The sequence below is a fragment of the Artemia franciscana genome, chromosome 7 (assembly GCF_032884065.1).
Source record: "Artemia franciscana chromosome 7, ASM3288406v1, whole genome shotgun sequence".
In the NCBI taxonomy this organism is placed as follows: domain Eukaryota; kingdom Metazoa; phylum Arthropoda; class Branchiopoda; order Anostraca; family Artemiidae; genus Artemia; species Artemia franciscana.
In genome coordinates, this window is record NC_088869.1 from 60,870,207 (window position 1) to 60,883,492 (window position 13,286).

The 13,286-nt window shown below is 34.4% G+C and overlaps 2 protein-coding genes across 2 annotated transcripts in view; one reads left to right on the forward strand and one right to left on the reverse strand.

Moving 5' to 3' along the window:
* LOC136029562 (E3 ubiquitin-protein ligase HECTD1-like) overlaps positions 1-13,286 on the reverse strand; it is a 484,457-nt gene that overhangs the window by 246,446 nt on the left and 224,725 nt on the right. The window lies entirely within an intron of this gene.
* LOC136029563 (uncharacterized) overlaps positions 1-13,286 on the forward strand; it is a 384,714-nt gene that overhangs the window by 31,674 nt on the left and 339,754 nt on the right. Inside the window, exon 8 of the transcript XR_010618068.1 lies at positions 5,946-6,191. The gene's annotated coding sequence lies outside the window, so the exon portion shown is untranslated. The remainder of the gene's footprint in view (positions 1-5,945; positions 6,192-13,286) is intronic.

Genomic DNA, 13,286 nt, shown 5'->3' on the forward strand with positions numbered 1-13,286 from the left:
TTTGAAAACAAAAGACAATAAAATATCAATTTGGAAAAAACAATTACACAGCACTTCAGATTGAGCATTATTTCTTGAATCATGTTCTCCCTTTATACAGAAAATTGTGTCGAGAAACAAGATAAAGAGTCTAAGAGACAAAATATTTGGTAGCTTTTGATTTAGTCAAAATGCCCTTTTTACTTTTTAAAGCTACCGTCTTAAACTTAACCTAAACTTTATGAATTTTATTCGAATCATAGTTCAACTTAAAAATAAGAATCTAATAATTACAGAGTATTTTCAAAAGTAAAATGCATCTAGTATTCAGTCAGTTAAGGCAATTTAACTGAGAGGCAATCATTTAAGGCAAGTTTAGTCTTACCCATCAAAAGTTACAAACCTGAAAAACTTGCCTTTTTGAAAAAAAAGGGAAAAATTTTCTAGAAGTTATAAAATCTTCATGAAAATTGCACCATCAGATTTAGTGTATCAGAGAACCTTGCTGTAGAAGTTTCTAGCTCCTATATGCAAATACGTGGAATTTTGTATTTTGCCAGAAGAAAGAAAACGGATTCGTGTTTATTTCATTTATTTATTTTTTCAAGGGTGATAGTATAAACCCATCTTGAAATATCACGAGAGGGCTTATTCATCACGAGAGGCACTTCATATAGAAGGGGTTGTCGCATAACTTCAGAGTGGGCTAATTTAATTCGAAATCAGAAGTTCTAGTGCCCTTTTTAAGATTCTAAAGTAGAACTTTGTATTTTTGCCAGATGAAAGATCATGGATGCGTGTTTATTGTAGGGTCCTTTTTTTAAGGGAGATCGTATCAACCCAGTGGTCCTAGAATGTCACAAGAGGGCTTCTTTGAACAGAAAATATAAGTTCTAGTGCCCTTTTTAAATGACCAAAATAACTAGAGGGCAACTAGTCCCCCTCCCAAGCTCATGTTTTTCAAAAAATCTCCCGATCAAAATTTTGAAATAGCCATTTTGTTCAGCATAGTCAAAAATCTAATAACTATGTCTTTGACGATGACTTAATCCTCTAGAGTCCCTGGGGGATGGGCTGTAAGTTATGAACTTTGTCCACTGTTTACATATAGCATTGGTTATTGGGAAGTATTCAGACGTGTTCTGGGGGATTTTTCTGAGGAGGGGGGGGTACATGGGAGGATTCCCATGATCTGGTCAGATCTGGACGATCTGACGTCTTTCTCGATTCACTACCCGGAGAATTCCAGATCTTAAGTATTGGTATGCTAATTCTTCGGTTAGGGTGAAGTGGAATTGTTCTGTAGGGGAGTATATTCCTGTTAAAAAAGGCGTTAGGCAAGGTGCCGTGTTATCACCCAGCATATTTAAATGTGTTTTAGCTGCGTATCTCCAACCGTCAAGGTTTTACAATGATAATTTAGGTATTAGTCACATTGCATATGCTGATGATGTTCTGCTTCTTAACCGGACAAAACATAGTCTAATTACCAACTTTGACCGGCTTTCAGCCGCACTATCCACTGTAGGCCTTTCAGTTAATGCCTCAAAATGTGAGTTTTTGTGTTTTGGGAGTCCTCCACCAGCATCACCTATTTGCTTGGGTTCTTCAACTATACCATGTTCAGCAAGTATTAAATGGTTGGGTCTTTCTTTTTCCACGTCACTTTCGTTTACTTGCTCCGCTATTACGTCCGGCGTGCTGAAAAGTATGCGGGTTGGTTACGAAAAAATTTCACCAAATCTTGGTCGGTATAACCGAAAAGGACTATGCCGTCTTTATTCTAGTTTTGGTGTCCTTGCTGTTTTTTATCGTTATGGTTTTGCTTTCCTTCTTCTTAAGAAGGATACAAAGAAAATACGCTCAGGATATAAGTATTTGCTGCGTCTGCCTCGATGGTATCGGAATCATACAGTCGTCTTGACATCACTGATGTGCCCTCACGACTGAAAATTGAAAATAAACTATCGCCATCTAGATTTAGCCAAGAAAATTCTAAAGTTGATTCTAAGTGAAAACCCAATGGCTTTAGTAGAACGTTTTTTTTTTTTAATTTTGCTTATACTCTGCATACTAACACAACCATATCTACATAACGATAAAAACTTGTTGATTTTCAGAAAATTTAAGGTTGGATGTAAAGAAATTTAGAACTGCAATTAAAATATGGCTTTTAGTAATCAGTTGAAACTTAAATTCATTTTAAGGATGCTGCAACTCCTGACGTTGCCGTAGGAGTTGCTATATCAATTTAGTGCATATATCCATCTAAACTGGATATCAAAATAAGCTAAATGTAATTTTTGAACGTTTTGGCTCCACTTATTAACATTACAATGTCAAAGTTGCCAGTAAAGTATATTTTTAAATCGTTATTCAATTTGCAATTTTCTTTGGCTTTTCAGTAAAATTTTTTAGTCAACTTCAGTTAATCGGAATAAAACTTAGTTGTTTATTTTCGTTAAGTAAAGTCAGCATGAACAAGCAGATTATTATCTGTGTTGAAACATAATTCATCTTTAGTCATCTGCATGTTCCTTCAAAAAAAGTGATATCCCTTGTATATCCCTTCTATATGAGATTTGTGATGTTTCCAAGTGCAGTTTTTATTTGGATATGATACCATTTTCAAGATGTTTCAGGCTGTTTTTTTTCAAATTATTAAATTTATGATTTGCAATGAAGTTTTACCAATCATGTTATCCGACATACAATTACCATTCATGGACCAGCTTAAATCGGTAATTGTTCTTTGCTTAACTTTTTTAAATGTATTTTAGATTTTTGTTTACGATGGGCTAGAATATATTCTTTACTAGATAGAGTAAATGGTTGACGGCGCAACCATGATGGTAAAAGCTATGTCATTATTAATGACGTTTTCCCCTATTTTAGATGACGTATGACGTATTCCCCTTTTAGGGGGTGTTTTCCCCTATTTTCCAAAATAAGGCAAATTTTCTCAGGCTCGTAACTTTTGATGAAAAAGACTAAATTTGATGAAATTTATATATTTAAAATTAGCATAAAAATCCGATTATTTTGATGTATCTTTTAGTATCAAAATTCCGTTTTCTAGAGTTTTGTTTACTATTGAGCCGGGTCGCCCCTTACTACAGTTCGTTACCACCGAACTGTTAAACAAAACAAAACAAGCAAATAGCCCGAAGCAAAGCTTGTTTGGGCTTTGTGTACGGAATAACTAGGAAACAAATCCTTCAAGTTTTATTTTCTGCACCACACAGCTGAGGATTCAAGAAAAAAAAATTGAGAAAAGATCTTTCTTGTTTGGCTCTTTTTACTTTTTACTTTTTACTTACTTTTTACTGGTTCTTTTTACTTTTTGTCATTCAATGAATGTTGGCAAAACACTTAGCTATTTGACCAACCAACTGATTTTGTTATCTTTCTACAACGCATACAAGAAAAAAAAGACTGAAATATATTGAAGTAAAAAGGTTCTAGATAATTTGTTATGTCATTGAGATTTTAAACAACTATAAATATCTAACTTTTTAAATGTATTATGTTGGCTTTGATGAAGCTATTGAACGATTACGGTTTTGATACCGTACAGGTATCAAGATTAAAATTTAAAACAAACATACATTATTCCGTATATGAGACGACTGTCCCTTTGTCACAATTCTTTAGAAAGAATTGTTGACAAAATCCGTTGAATCTGAATGAGTAGTATTTTTAAAGAACTTTAGCATACAGAGTTGTGGAAGGGACAGCCCCTCTCAAATACAAAATAATTTATGTTTGTTTCTATTTCTAATTATTTCTCCTTACTTTCAGTAAAAAGCTTGTTTTAAAATTTAATTTCTTTAAAGGATAACTTGTGGACATTTTTTTTTAGAAAACAGGAAATTTTAGTATTATTCAGAATTTTTATGATCCTTTTCCTCCGTTTAATTATTGACGGCTTCGTATCGGCATAAACCGAAACTGCTACCAAGCCAAAAAAAAGATCAAAAAAAAGAGGAAGGAACAAAATACATATACCGTATTTGAAAGATGCTGCCAAAGTAAAATAGTAAACATCATTTCATCTTTTAGTTTAATTTTAATGCATGCTACATTAGCTGCTGAACTGATAATGATTACTGAACTGAAAACTAAACTGAAAACATAACAAATATGCATATAAACAATTCGTCTTCTTTCCTGCTTTATCCTAGATTTGACCCAAACTTCTGAAATTATGTACGACTCACACAAAAACATAACAAAAATGCATATAAATAAATTTTTGATGCGCCTTTTAAAATTTTCTTTTTATTGTGTTGGTATTATGTTGGCTTTGATGAAGTAAATGAATGATTACGGTTTTGATACTGTAAAATTATCAGTATGCCGGGAAATTAAAACTTCAACCGAGTCTTTTGGTTTTTCAATTAAAATTGAATAGTGGTGGGCATCAAGTCTTGGCTAATTGTAAAAAAAACCTACAAAAAAAACTTTGTAAAATATAAAAAAAATGTGTTAATATGTATTTTTGTTACTTTTTTACAAGTGGCAAAAATTTAGGAGGGGGGCTCAAACCGGATACTCCCCTGCCCCTTTGACACGGCCCTGTCCATAGCTATGCCTAGCTAATAGCTTTGGCAACTACACGTATCTTTACCAAATCCTGAACTACCTGTGCCAAAGTGCCTGAACTACCAACTATACTATTCAAACATAGTTAATTTACACAAAGTGATAAAGACTGATCAAAGACTTTTAAATCCATGCAAAAAAATATAACGTTGCATTTAATTTAACGTTGCCAAATCAGCTACCTTTTTTTATGTAGCACTAAAATAAATATACAAGCAAAAATAATTCTAGGACATTTCTCTGCCAAGTGATTTGTCCAGTAAAATGAAAACAAAGTAAGGAATATTATTTGCTATTTTTTTATGAATAAAAAGAAAAATCACAGACATGGCAAAGGAATCGCCCAACTATTTTTATAATAATTATTTTTATTTTTATAAAATAAAGGGAAGCGAACGCTACCCTTTATTAAGAAGTGAGAGACTAAAAAGTTTGAAAAAAATCTTGATCCTACAGATTATTGATAGTTTTTTCTTTCGTCACGTTCTGCTCAAGTTTACGGTTATCATTATGTAGTACATCCGCTCTGAGTTCCAAAGGGATTTAATGGCCTCTACAGATTATTTGGATTTGAACGATCTGTCGCTCATCGTATTTTGAACACATTTTAGACTCCCTCTTGATAGAAAAAATCCACAGGAGGAAAATCGGCAGTGCGCTAAAATTTCTTGCTGGCGAGCCGAGCCGTGCCACTGTTTTCCTTTGGGCACCTCTATTTGTCGCCGAAAAGAAACCGGCACGGCATTGGAGTCTACCTAAAACTTTATAAGTTTGAAACAATAAAAAGAAAAATATTTGAAAATTTGGGCTTTAGACCCTATATGGGTCCAGGAGGAGAGAAATTTCGTTTGATGTCCTTGGTGCCTTAAGTCCTTAAGAATGCCCTTAAAAATGCCCTTGAGTCTCCTTTCTCTTATTGCCCTCATTCCTTCGTCTAGTAACAGTATTTCCAGTTTAGGTGGGTTGCCTGAAGTTAGGAGTTTTGAAATCTTTTTAAGGGAAATTCTTTTCATTTGTAGATTCTAGGGAGTTTTTACCCTTATATTACTAAAGATTTTAGTCTCTTAAGATCCTTATATTGTTTCTGGACTCAATGCTCTGTGTAAAGGGAGAACATGATGTAAGAGATAATGTTCCGTGTTAAGGGAGAACGAGACAAGCACCTAAAGTTCCATCTGTTAGAATAATAGGGGGCATTGCTTGGGGTCCGGGGGTTTCTACCAGATTAGAAAGAAATCATTCTTGGATTTATTTCTAAGGTCGTTAGATGGTGTAAATGTGAGCCTAGCTCAAGCTACATCAAGTTGTTTTATTTCTTTTGAAAAATAACTATTCCTGAATTTATTATCCCTTGAACATAGCACCTGCTTCGAATGCCACCATATCTACCCGCAAAGACGATCTACGACTTCGATCCTATATAAACCGGTTGGAAGCAATCGCGCGGCCGACCAAAGAAATGTTGGTCCGACAGCCTCTCCGAGTTCCTAATGTTTGCAAACATCAGACCGGGTAAAGCGCAAATACTCGCCATCGACCGGAACGGATGGAGGAGGCAGATGTGACTCTTTAGGTCAATCAGCACTCGGCAGGAGACTCAAGTCAAAGTAAGTCAAGTGAATATAGCCACGTAATGTATTTAGTCTGAAAAGTAAAGGGCATAGTAATGCAATAAAAAAATCTGAACAAACTCTAGTATAAGTCCATGGAGACTGACTGTCCATAATGCATTGATATTCTTCACTTGAAACTATGAAAAAGATTTACCGTCTTGAAACACAACTAGTCTCCCAATTCCTTGCTTCTGCAAAGTTTTTTTTTTGTTTGAGTCCATCTTTAAGAACTTTTGTGTCATTTCGTTCTGCTTTTCTGTAGTTCAAGGCTTTGGGTGCTTTAATAAATTTATGTTCAAATTCTAGTATAATCACTATAGTTTTACTTGAACATCATCTATGCTCCAACAGTCTTCTTCCTAAACTGTTAGTAACAAAATAGAAATGCAGAATTTTTCAATTAAATAAAGAATTTACAGGATAAATACTGATAAAATTAACGTAAGCAATCATTTACCTGATATAGTTTTAATCTTTTGTTGCTGTGTATTTTGCTTGGGTGATAAGCAATCCTTGCTTTTGTGTCTATATTGAGTGTAAATTTAATTATCTTACAATATAAGTTGCGCTGTTATCAAGTGGCAGATATCAACACTATTGACTTCAACAATATTTGAAACTAACCAGGAATATAATGACTAATCAGTGGGAATCCTGGCAATTTTTTGAAAAAGTGGGATTTCTTAGATAACGGAATAAAAAAAAATGGCCCCATAGAGGCGCGAACGACTTACAAGACTTACTGCTTGAAAGTTGTCCAGTCATCGCTGTCCAATTTCATTCAAGCACGCTAACCGCTCCGCCAAGAGGGCTTGCATCAAAAAATGTTTTAATTATATGATTGTACATAGTGAATCAAAAGTGAAATAAATAGACCAAGAAAAGGAAATTATACGAAAATATTAAAAGAAGTTTATTAAACAAAAGAGAAAAAAACATTATCTTTGTTTTCATGACTCTCAGTATAAAAAGAGTGGTTGCAATTAGCAGAAAAGTCAATGGAAAATAATTACGGTATTACCAAAGGAAGTTCTCGGCTAAATAATTGCTTAATTTTTAGTTTTGAGACAACAAAATAGTTTTGACAATTACAAATAGAAAATTTAGTTTTTAAAACAAAAGGAAGTAATTTAACTGAGAGGCAATCATTTAAGGCAAGTTTAGTCTTACCCATCAAAAGTTACAAACCTGAAAAACTTGCCTTTTTGAAAAAAAAGGGAAAAATTTTCTAGAAGTTATAAAATCTTCATGAAAATTGCACCATCAGATTTTAGAATAGAATAGAATAGAATAGAATAGAATATATTTATTCACTACAATAGCCGGAGCTAGCATTAGTATGTCATGACAAAAATAATTTATACCTTCAAAAACACTCACAGGAAAATTTAAACAAACAATATATTAATCAAACATTAAATATTAGTCGCGTCAATATTATTAAAATGACGGGTAAAATATGGAACAAATGATTTGCGATATCTCTCAGTACTATATGCTGAGCAAGTCAGTAACTGTGGACAATTGTTTTTTATTTGTCGAAGTCTAGTAACTGGTCCTCCAGTTGGGGGGCTCGCAAAGTTGGGTAGTAGACGACAATGTGCTGGGGAATTTAAACAATTTAGTCCAAATCTATATGTTAAGCCATGTCTACGACTATCAAGTGAGTCCAAATTGAGTTGTTTCAGGGCATCTTCGTAAGTTGAGTAGTTTTGTCCAAGTATAATTTTTACAGCTCTTTTTTGTATTGTCTCAAGTCTATCTGTTTGATCTTTTGTCAATCCCGGATGCCAAGCAGGGCATGCATACTCAAGAGAAGGTCTAACATAGCTGCAGTATACAGACTTTAAAACCTCAGTTGGTGTACCAAATCTTTTTAGGTTGGAAAATGAATGTAAAAGCGAGGCGCCTTTTTTAGTCAGATAGTCAACGTGCGAATTCCATCTTAAATCATCGTCCAAAAGAATCCCAAGTATTTTAACAGTTTTCTTTGTTGGCAGTATGGAATTATGAGAAGAGTGGTTGTTACCCTTTAGGAAGGAAAATGTCATATAAGAGCTCTTAGTTTCACTGACCGCCAGTTTTACCTTTCCTAATTCAGCTTTTAGATCATGATAGATTTTGATCAAGTCAGACTGTTCAGTAGTCGGAGGGCTTAGTCGCAGTGATAAAACAGTTAAATCATCAGCAAATTTAAAACGCTCACGTATTGTTGTTAAAATACGGTTAAAAACAATAAGAAAAGAAAGCGGGCCTAATTTAGTCCCTTGTGGCGAACCACAAAAAATATTTACAAATTCAGATGGCTCATGATCAGGAAGTTGGACACACTGAGATCTTTCAAAAAGAAAACTAGCTAGCATTCGTACAACAAATGGACGGGCACCCATAGCCTTTGCTTCTTCCACAACTACATTATGATCAAGACTATCAAAAGCCTTAACTATGTCTGCAAATAATGCTTCAACAAAGGCCCCATTAAATGCTTAAGGATAGTATCCGACAATGCAACCAAATAATGAACAGCATTATGCCTGGATCTAAATCCAAATTGTTGAGGATCAATATTATCATTTATATCCTCAAATAAACAATCAAAAATAAAACTTTCAAATACTTTTGAGAGAGCTGGAGTTTTCGAAATCGGCCTCATCTCGGTTATATCTTTAGGTGCCTTGCATTTGGGGATTGGCGTTACATATGCCTGTTTAAAAATACATGGGAAAACACCATCAATAAAACACTGGTTAAAAATTGCCGTTAAAGGAGTAGATAAAAGATCAGCACACTCAATAATCAATTTAATTGGTATCTCACTAGGATAACTAGATTTACGAGAATCAAGTGCCTTTAACTTTTTAGCAACTGAACAAATCTCTAGTATAGGGATATTTGAAACTGAATCATTCGGTGGTAATGTTCTTAGTTGCGGATGAATTTTACAAACAGATGCAAAAAAGTTATTAATTTCACTAGGTAACAGGGGTTTACCATTGACATCTCTCACTTCAACTCTGCTTTCTTTTTTCCCGATAATGTTCTGAACTAAGTCATGGAACTTCCTTGGGTTGGATTTATATATTTTGCTTATTATTTTAGACCCATACTGCTTACGAGAACATCTTATTTTATATACAATTAAATTTCTTACTCTTTTGAAATCTTTTACGGATCCAGTTAAATGCAATTCATTCCTCACTTTTATCAGATTCCGAATCTCTTGAGTAATCCATGGTTTATCATTAGATTTCACATATATTTTTTTTTGTGGGAAAATTTCACAGTATTTAGTGTATCAGATAACCTTGCTATAGAAGTTTCTAGCTCCTATATGCAAATACGTGGAATTTTGTATTTTTGCCAGAAGAAAGATAACGGATTCGTGAATATTTCATTTATTTATTTTTTCAAGGGTGATAGTATAAACCCATCTTGAAATTTCACGAGAGGGCTTATTCATCACGAGAGGCACTTCATAGAGAAGGGGTTGTCGCATAACTTCATAGTGGGCTAATTTAATTCGAAATCAGAAGTTCTAGTGCCCTTTTTAAGATTCTAAAGTAGAACTTTGTATTTTTGCCAGATGAAAGGTCATGGATGTGTGTTTATTGTAGGCTCCTTTTTTTAAGGGAGATCGTATCAACCCAGTGGTCCTAGAATGTCACAAGAGGGCTTATTTGAACAGAAAATATAAGTTCTAGTGCCCTTTTTAAATGACCAAAATAACTAGAGGGCAACTAGTCCCCCTCCCACGCTCATGTTTTTCAAAAATCTCCTGATCAAAATTTTGAAATAGCCATTTTGTTCAGCATAGTCAAAAATCTAATAACTATGTCTTTGACGATGACTTAATCCTCTAGAGTCCCTGGGGGATGGGCTGTAAGTTATGAACTTTGTCCGTACATGGGAGGATTCCCATGATCTGGTCAGATCTAGACGATCTGACGTCTTTCTCGATTCACTACCCGGAGAATTCCAGATCTTCCAGATCTTAAGTATTGGTATGCTAATTCTTCAGTTAGGGTGAAGTGGAATTGTTCTGTAGGGGAGTATATTAGCAGAAAAGTCAATGGAAAATAATTACGGTATTACCAAAGGAAGTTCTCGGCTAAATAATTGCTTAATTTTTAGTTTTGAGACAATAAAATAGTTTTGACAATTACAAATAGAAAATTTAGTTTTTAAAACAAAAGCAAGTAATTTAACTGAGAGGCAATCATTTAAGGCAAGTTTAGTCTTACCCATCAAAAGTTACAAACCTGAAAAACTTGCCTTTTTGAAAAAAAAGGGAAAAATTTTCTAGAAGTTATAAAATCTTCATGAAAATTGCACCATCAGATTTAGTGTATCAGAGAACCTTGCTGTAGAAGTTTCTAGCTCCTATATGCAAATACGTGGAATTTTGTATTTTTGCCAGAAGAAAGATAACGGATTCGTGAATATTTCATTTATTTATTTTTTCAAGGGTGATAGTATAAACCCATCTTGAAATTTCACGAGAGGGCTTATTCATCACGAGAGGCACTTAATAGAGAAGGTGTTGTCGCATAACTTCATAGTGGGCTAATTTAATTCGAAATCAGAAGTTCTAGTGCCCTTTTTAAGATTCTAAAGTAGAACTTTGTATTTTTGCCAGATGAAAGATCATGGATGTGTGTTTATTGTAGGCTCCTTTTTTTAAGGGAGATCGTATCAACCCAGTGGTCCTAGAATGTCACAAGAGGGCTTATTTGAACAGAAAATATAAGTTCTAGTGCCCTTTTTAAATGACCAAAATAACTAGAGGGCAACTAGTCCCCCTCCCACGCTCATGTTTTTCAAAAAATCTAACGATCAAAATTTTGAAATAGCCATTTTGTTCAGCATAGTCAAAAATCTAATAACTATGTCTTTGACGATGACTTAATCCTCTAGAGTCCCTGGGGGATGGGCTGTAAGTTACTAACTTTGTCCACTGTTTACATATAGCATTGGTTATTGGGAAGTATTCAGAAGTATTCTGGGGGATTTTTCTGAGGAGGGGGGGGTACATGGGAGGATTCCCATGATCTGGTCAGATCCGGACGATCTGACGTCTTTCTCGATTCACTACCCGGAGAATTCCAGATCTTCCAGATCTTCTAAATAGAAGATCTTCTATTTACTTATGTTCACAATCGTGATGGTCTTACTTGCAACCTTTATCATTTAATTGTGTCAGATTCAGCTCTACTTTCATCAATAGTTAATGTGGACGACTCGTAAAATCGACGACGATCATTTATCGATCACGTGCCAACTATCCTGCTCCATGGCGAGCTTTGTGCAACGTAACTCTCCCAAGTGGTTCTCAAAGTTAAATCGGGAAAATACAAATGTTCCACTTTATGTATTGACATTGTCCCAGTTATTATCATCTATTAAAGTGCCTTTCCACTTCTTGCAAACATCTTTATGTACAAGTTCAACTCGGATAGATATCCGAGATATGGTCTTTGCTTCAAGTTTGTTGCTCACGATTGTCCTGAGTTTTTTGTCCTGGTGTATATATCTCCCATAGTTAAGAGGGGTAAGGACCCCAGTGCTTGCTCTAATTACCGTCCTATCACTAATTACCAACATAGTCTAATTACAAACATATTACAACTTACATATTACAAACTAATTACAAACATAGTCTAATTACCAACTTTGACTGGCTTTCAGCCGCACTATCCACTGTAAGCCTTTCAGTTAATGCCTCAAAATGTGAGTTTTCTTGTGTTTTGGGAGTCCTCCACCAGCATCACCTCTTTGCTTGGGTTCTTCAACTATACCATGTTCAGCAAGTATTAAATGGTTGGGTCTCTCTTTTTCCACGTCACTTTCGTCTACTTGCTCCGCTATTATGTCCAGCGTGGTGAAAAGTATGCGAGTTTGTTACGGAAAAATTTCACCAAATCGTGGTCGGTATAACCGAAAAGGACTATGCCGTCTTTATTCTAGTTTTGGTGTCCCTGCTGTTTTTTATCGTTATGGTTTTGCTTTCCTTCTTCTTAAGAAGGATACAAAGAAAATACGCCCAGGAAATTTTAAGTATTGCAAGTATTTGGTGCGTCTGCCTCGATGGTATCGGAGTCATACAGTCGTCTCTAAATTTGACATCACTGATGCGCCCTCACGACTGAAAATTGAAAATTAACTATCCCCATCTAGATTTAGCCAAGAAAATTCTAAAGTTGATTCTAAGTGAAAACCCTATGGCTTTAGTAGAACGTTTTTGTTTTTTTTAATTTTGCTTATACTCTGCATACTAACACAACCATATCTACATAACGATAAAAACTTGTTGATTTTCAGAAAATTAAAAATTTTTAACGACCTTTTTTATTAGTAAAAAATACACGTAACTTAAGACTTAACTTACGTAACGAACTTTTATATTCTCATATTTTTATAATGTATATGAGAGGGGTTTGTCCTCTCGTTAATACCTCACTCTTTACACTAAAGCTTAAATTTTGTCCCAACTCTTTAAGAATGACCTCTAAATCAGAAATGCCGTAAAATAAATAGTTGAAATTACTTAAAAATATTTTAAATATTAAAAAATATTTAAAAGTTTGAAAAAAATCTTGATCCTACAGATTATTGATAGTTGTTTCTTTCGTCACGTTCTGCTCAAGTTTATGGTTGTCATTATGTATATGAGAGGGATTTGTATATGAGAGGGGTTTGTTCCTCTCGTTAATGCCTCACTCTTTACACTAAAGCTTAAATTTTGTCCCAACTCTTTAAGAATGACCCCTAAATCAGAAAGGCCGTAAAATAAATAGTTGAAATTACTAAAAAATATTTTAGCGTAAAGAGCGAGGTTTTTAGGAGGAGATAAACCCCTCATATGCGTAATAATCTCTGTTCGTTTTAAGTTTTAAAGTTGCTCCTTACTTTCAGTTGAAAAATTCTTTTCAAATTTAATGTTTTCATTGTTTTTTTTTATAATAATGCTAGAAAATCCTGCGCCCCCTTCATTGAATTTATCTCCCCCCATGACTTTCCTCCAAGAAAGATCCTCCCACATAACCCCCTCCCCTCGACCAAAATAATTTCTGTTTGTTTCTATTTCTAATT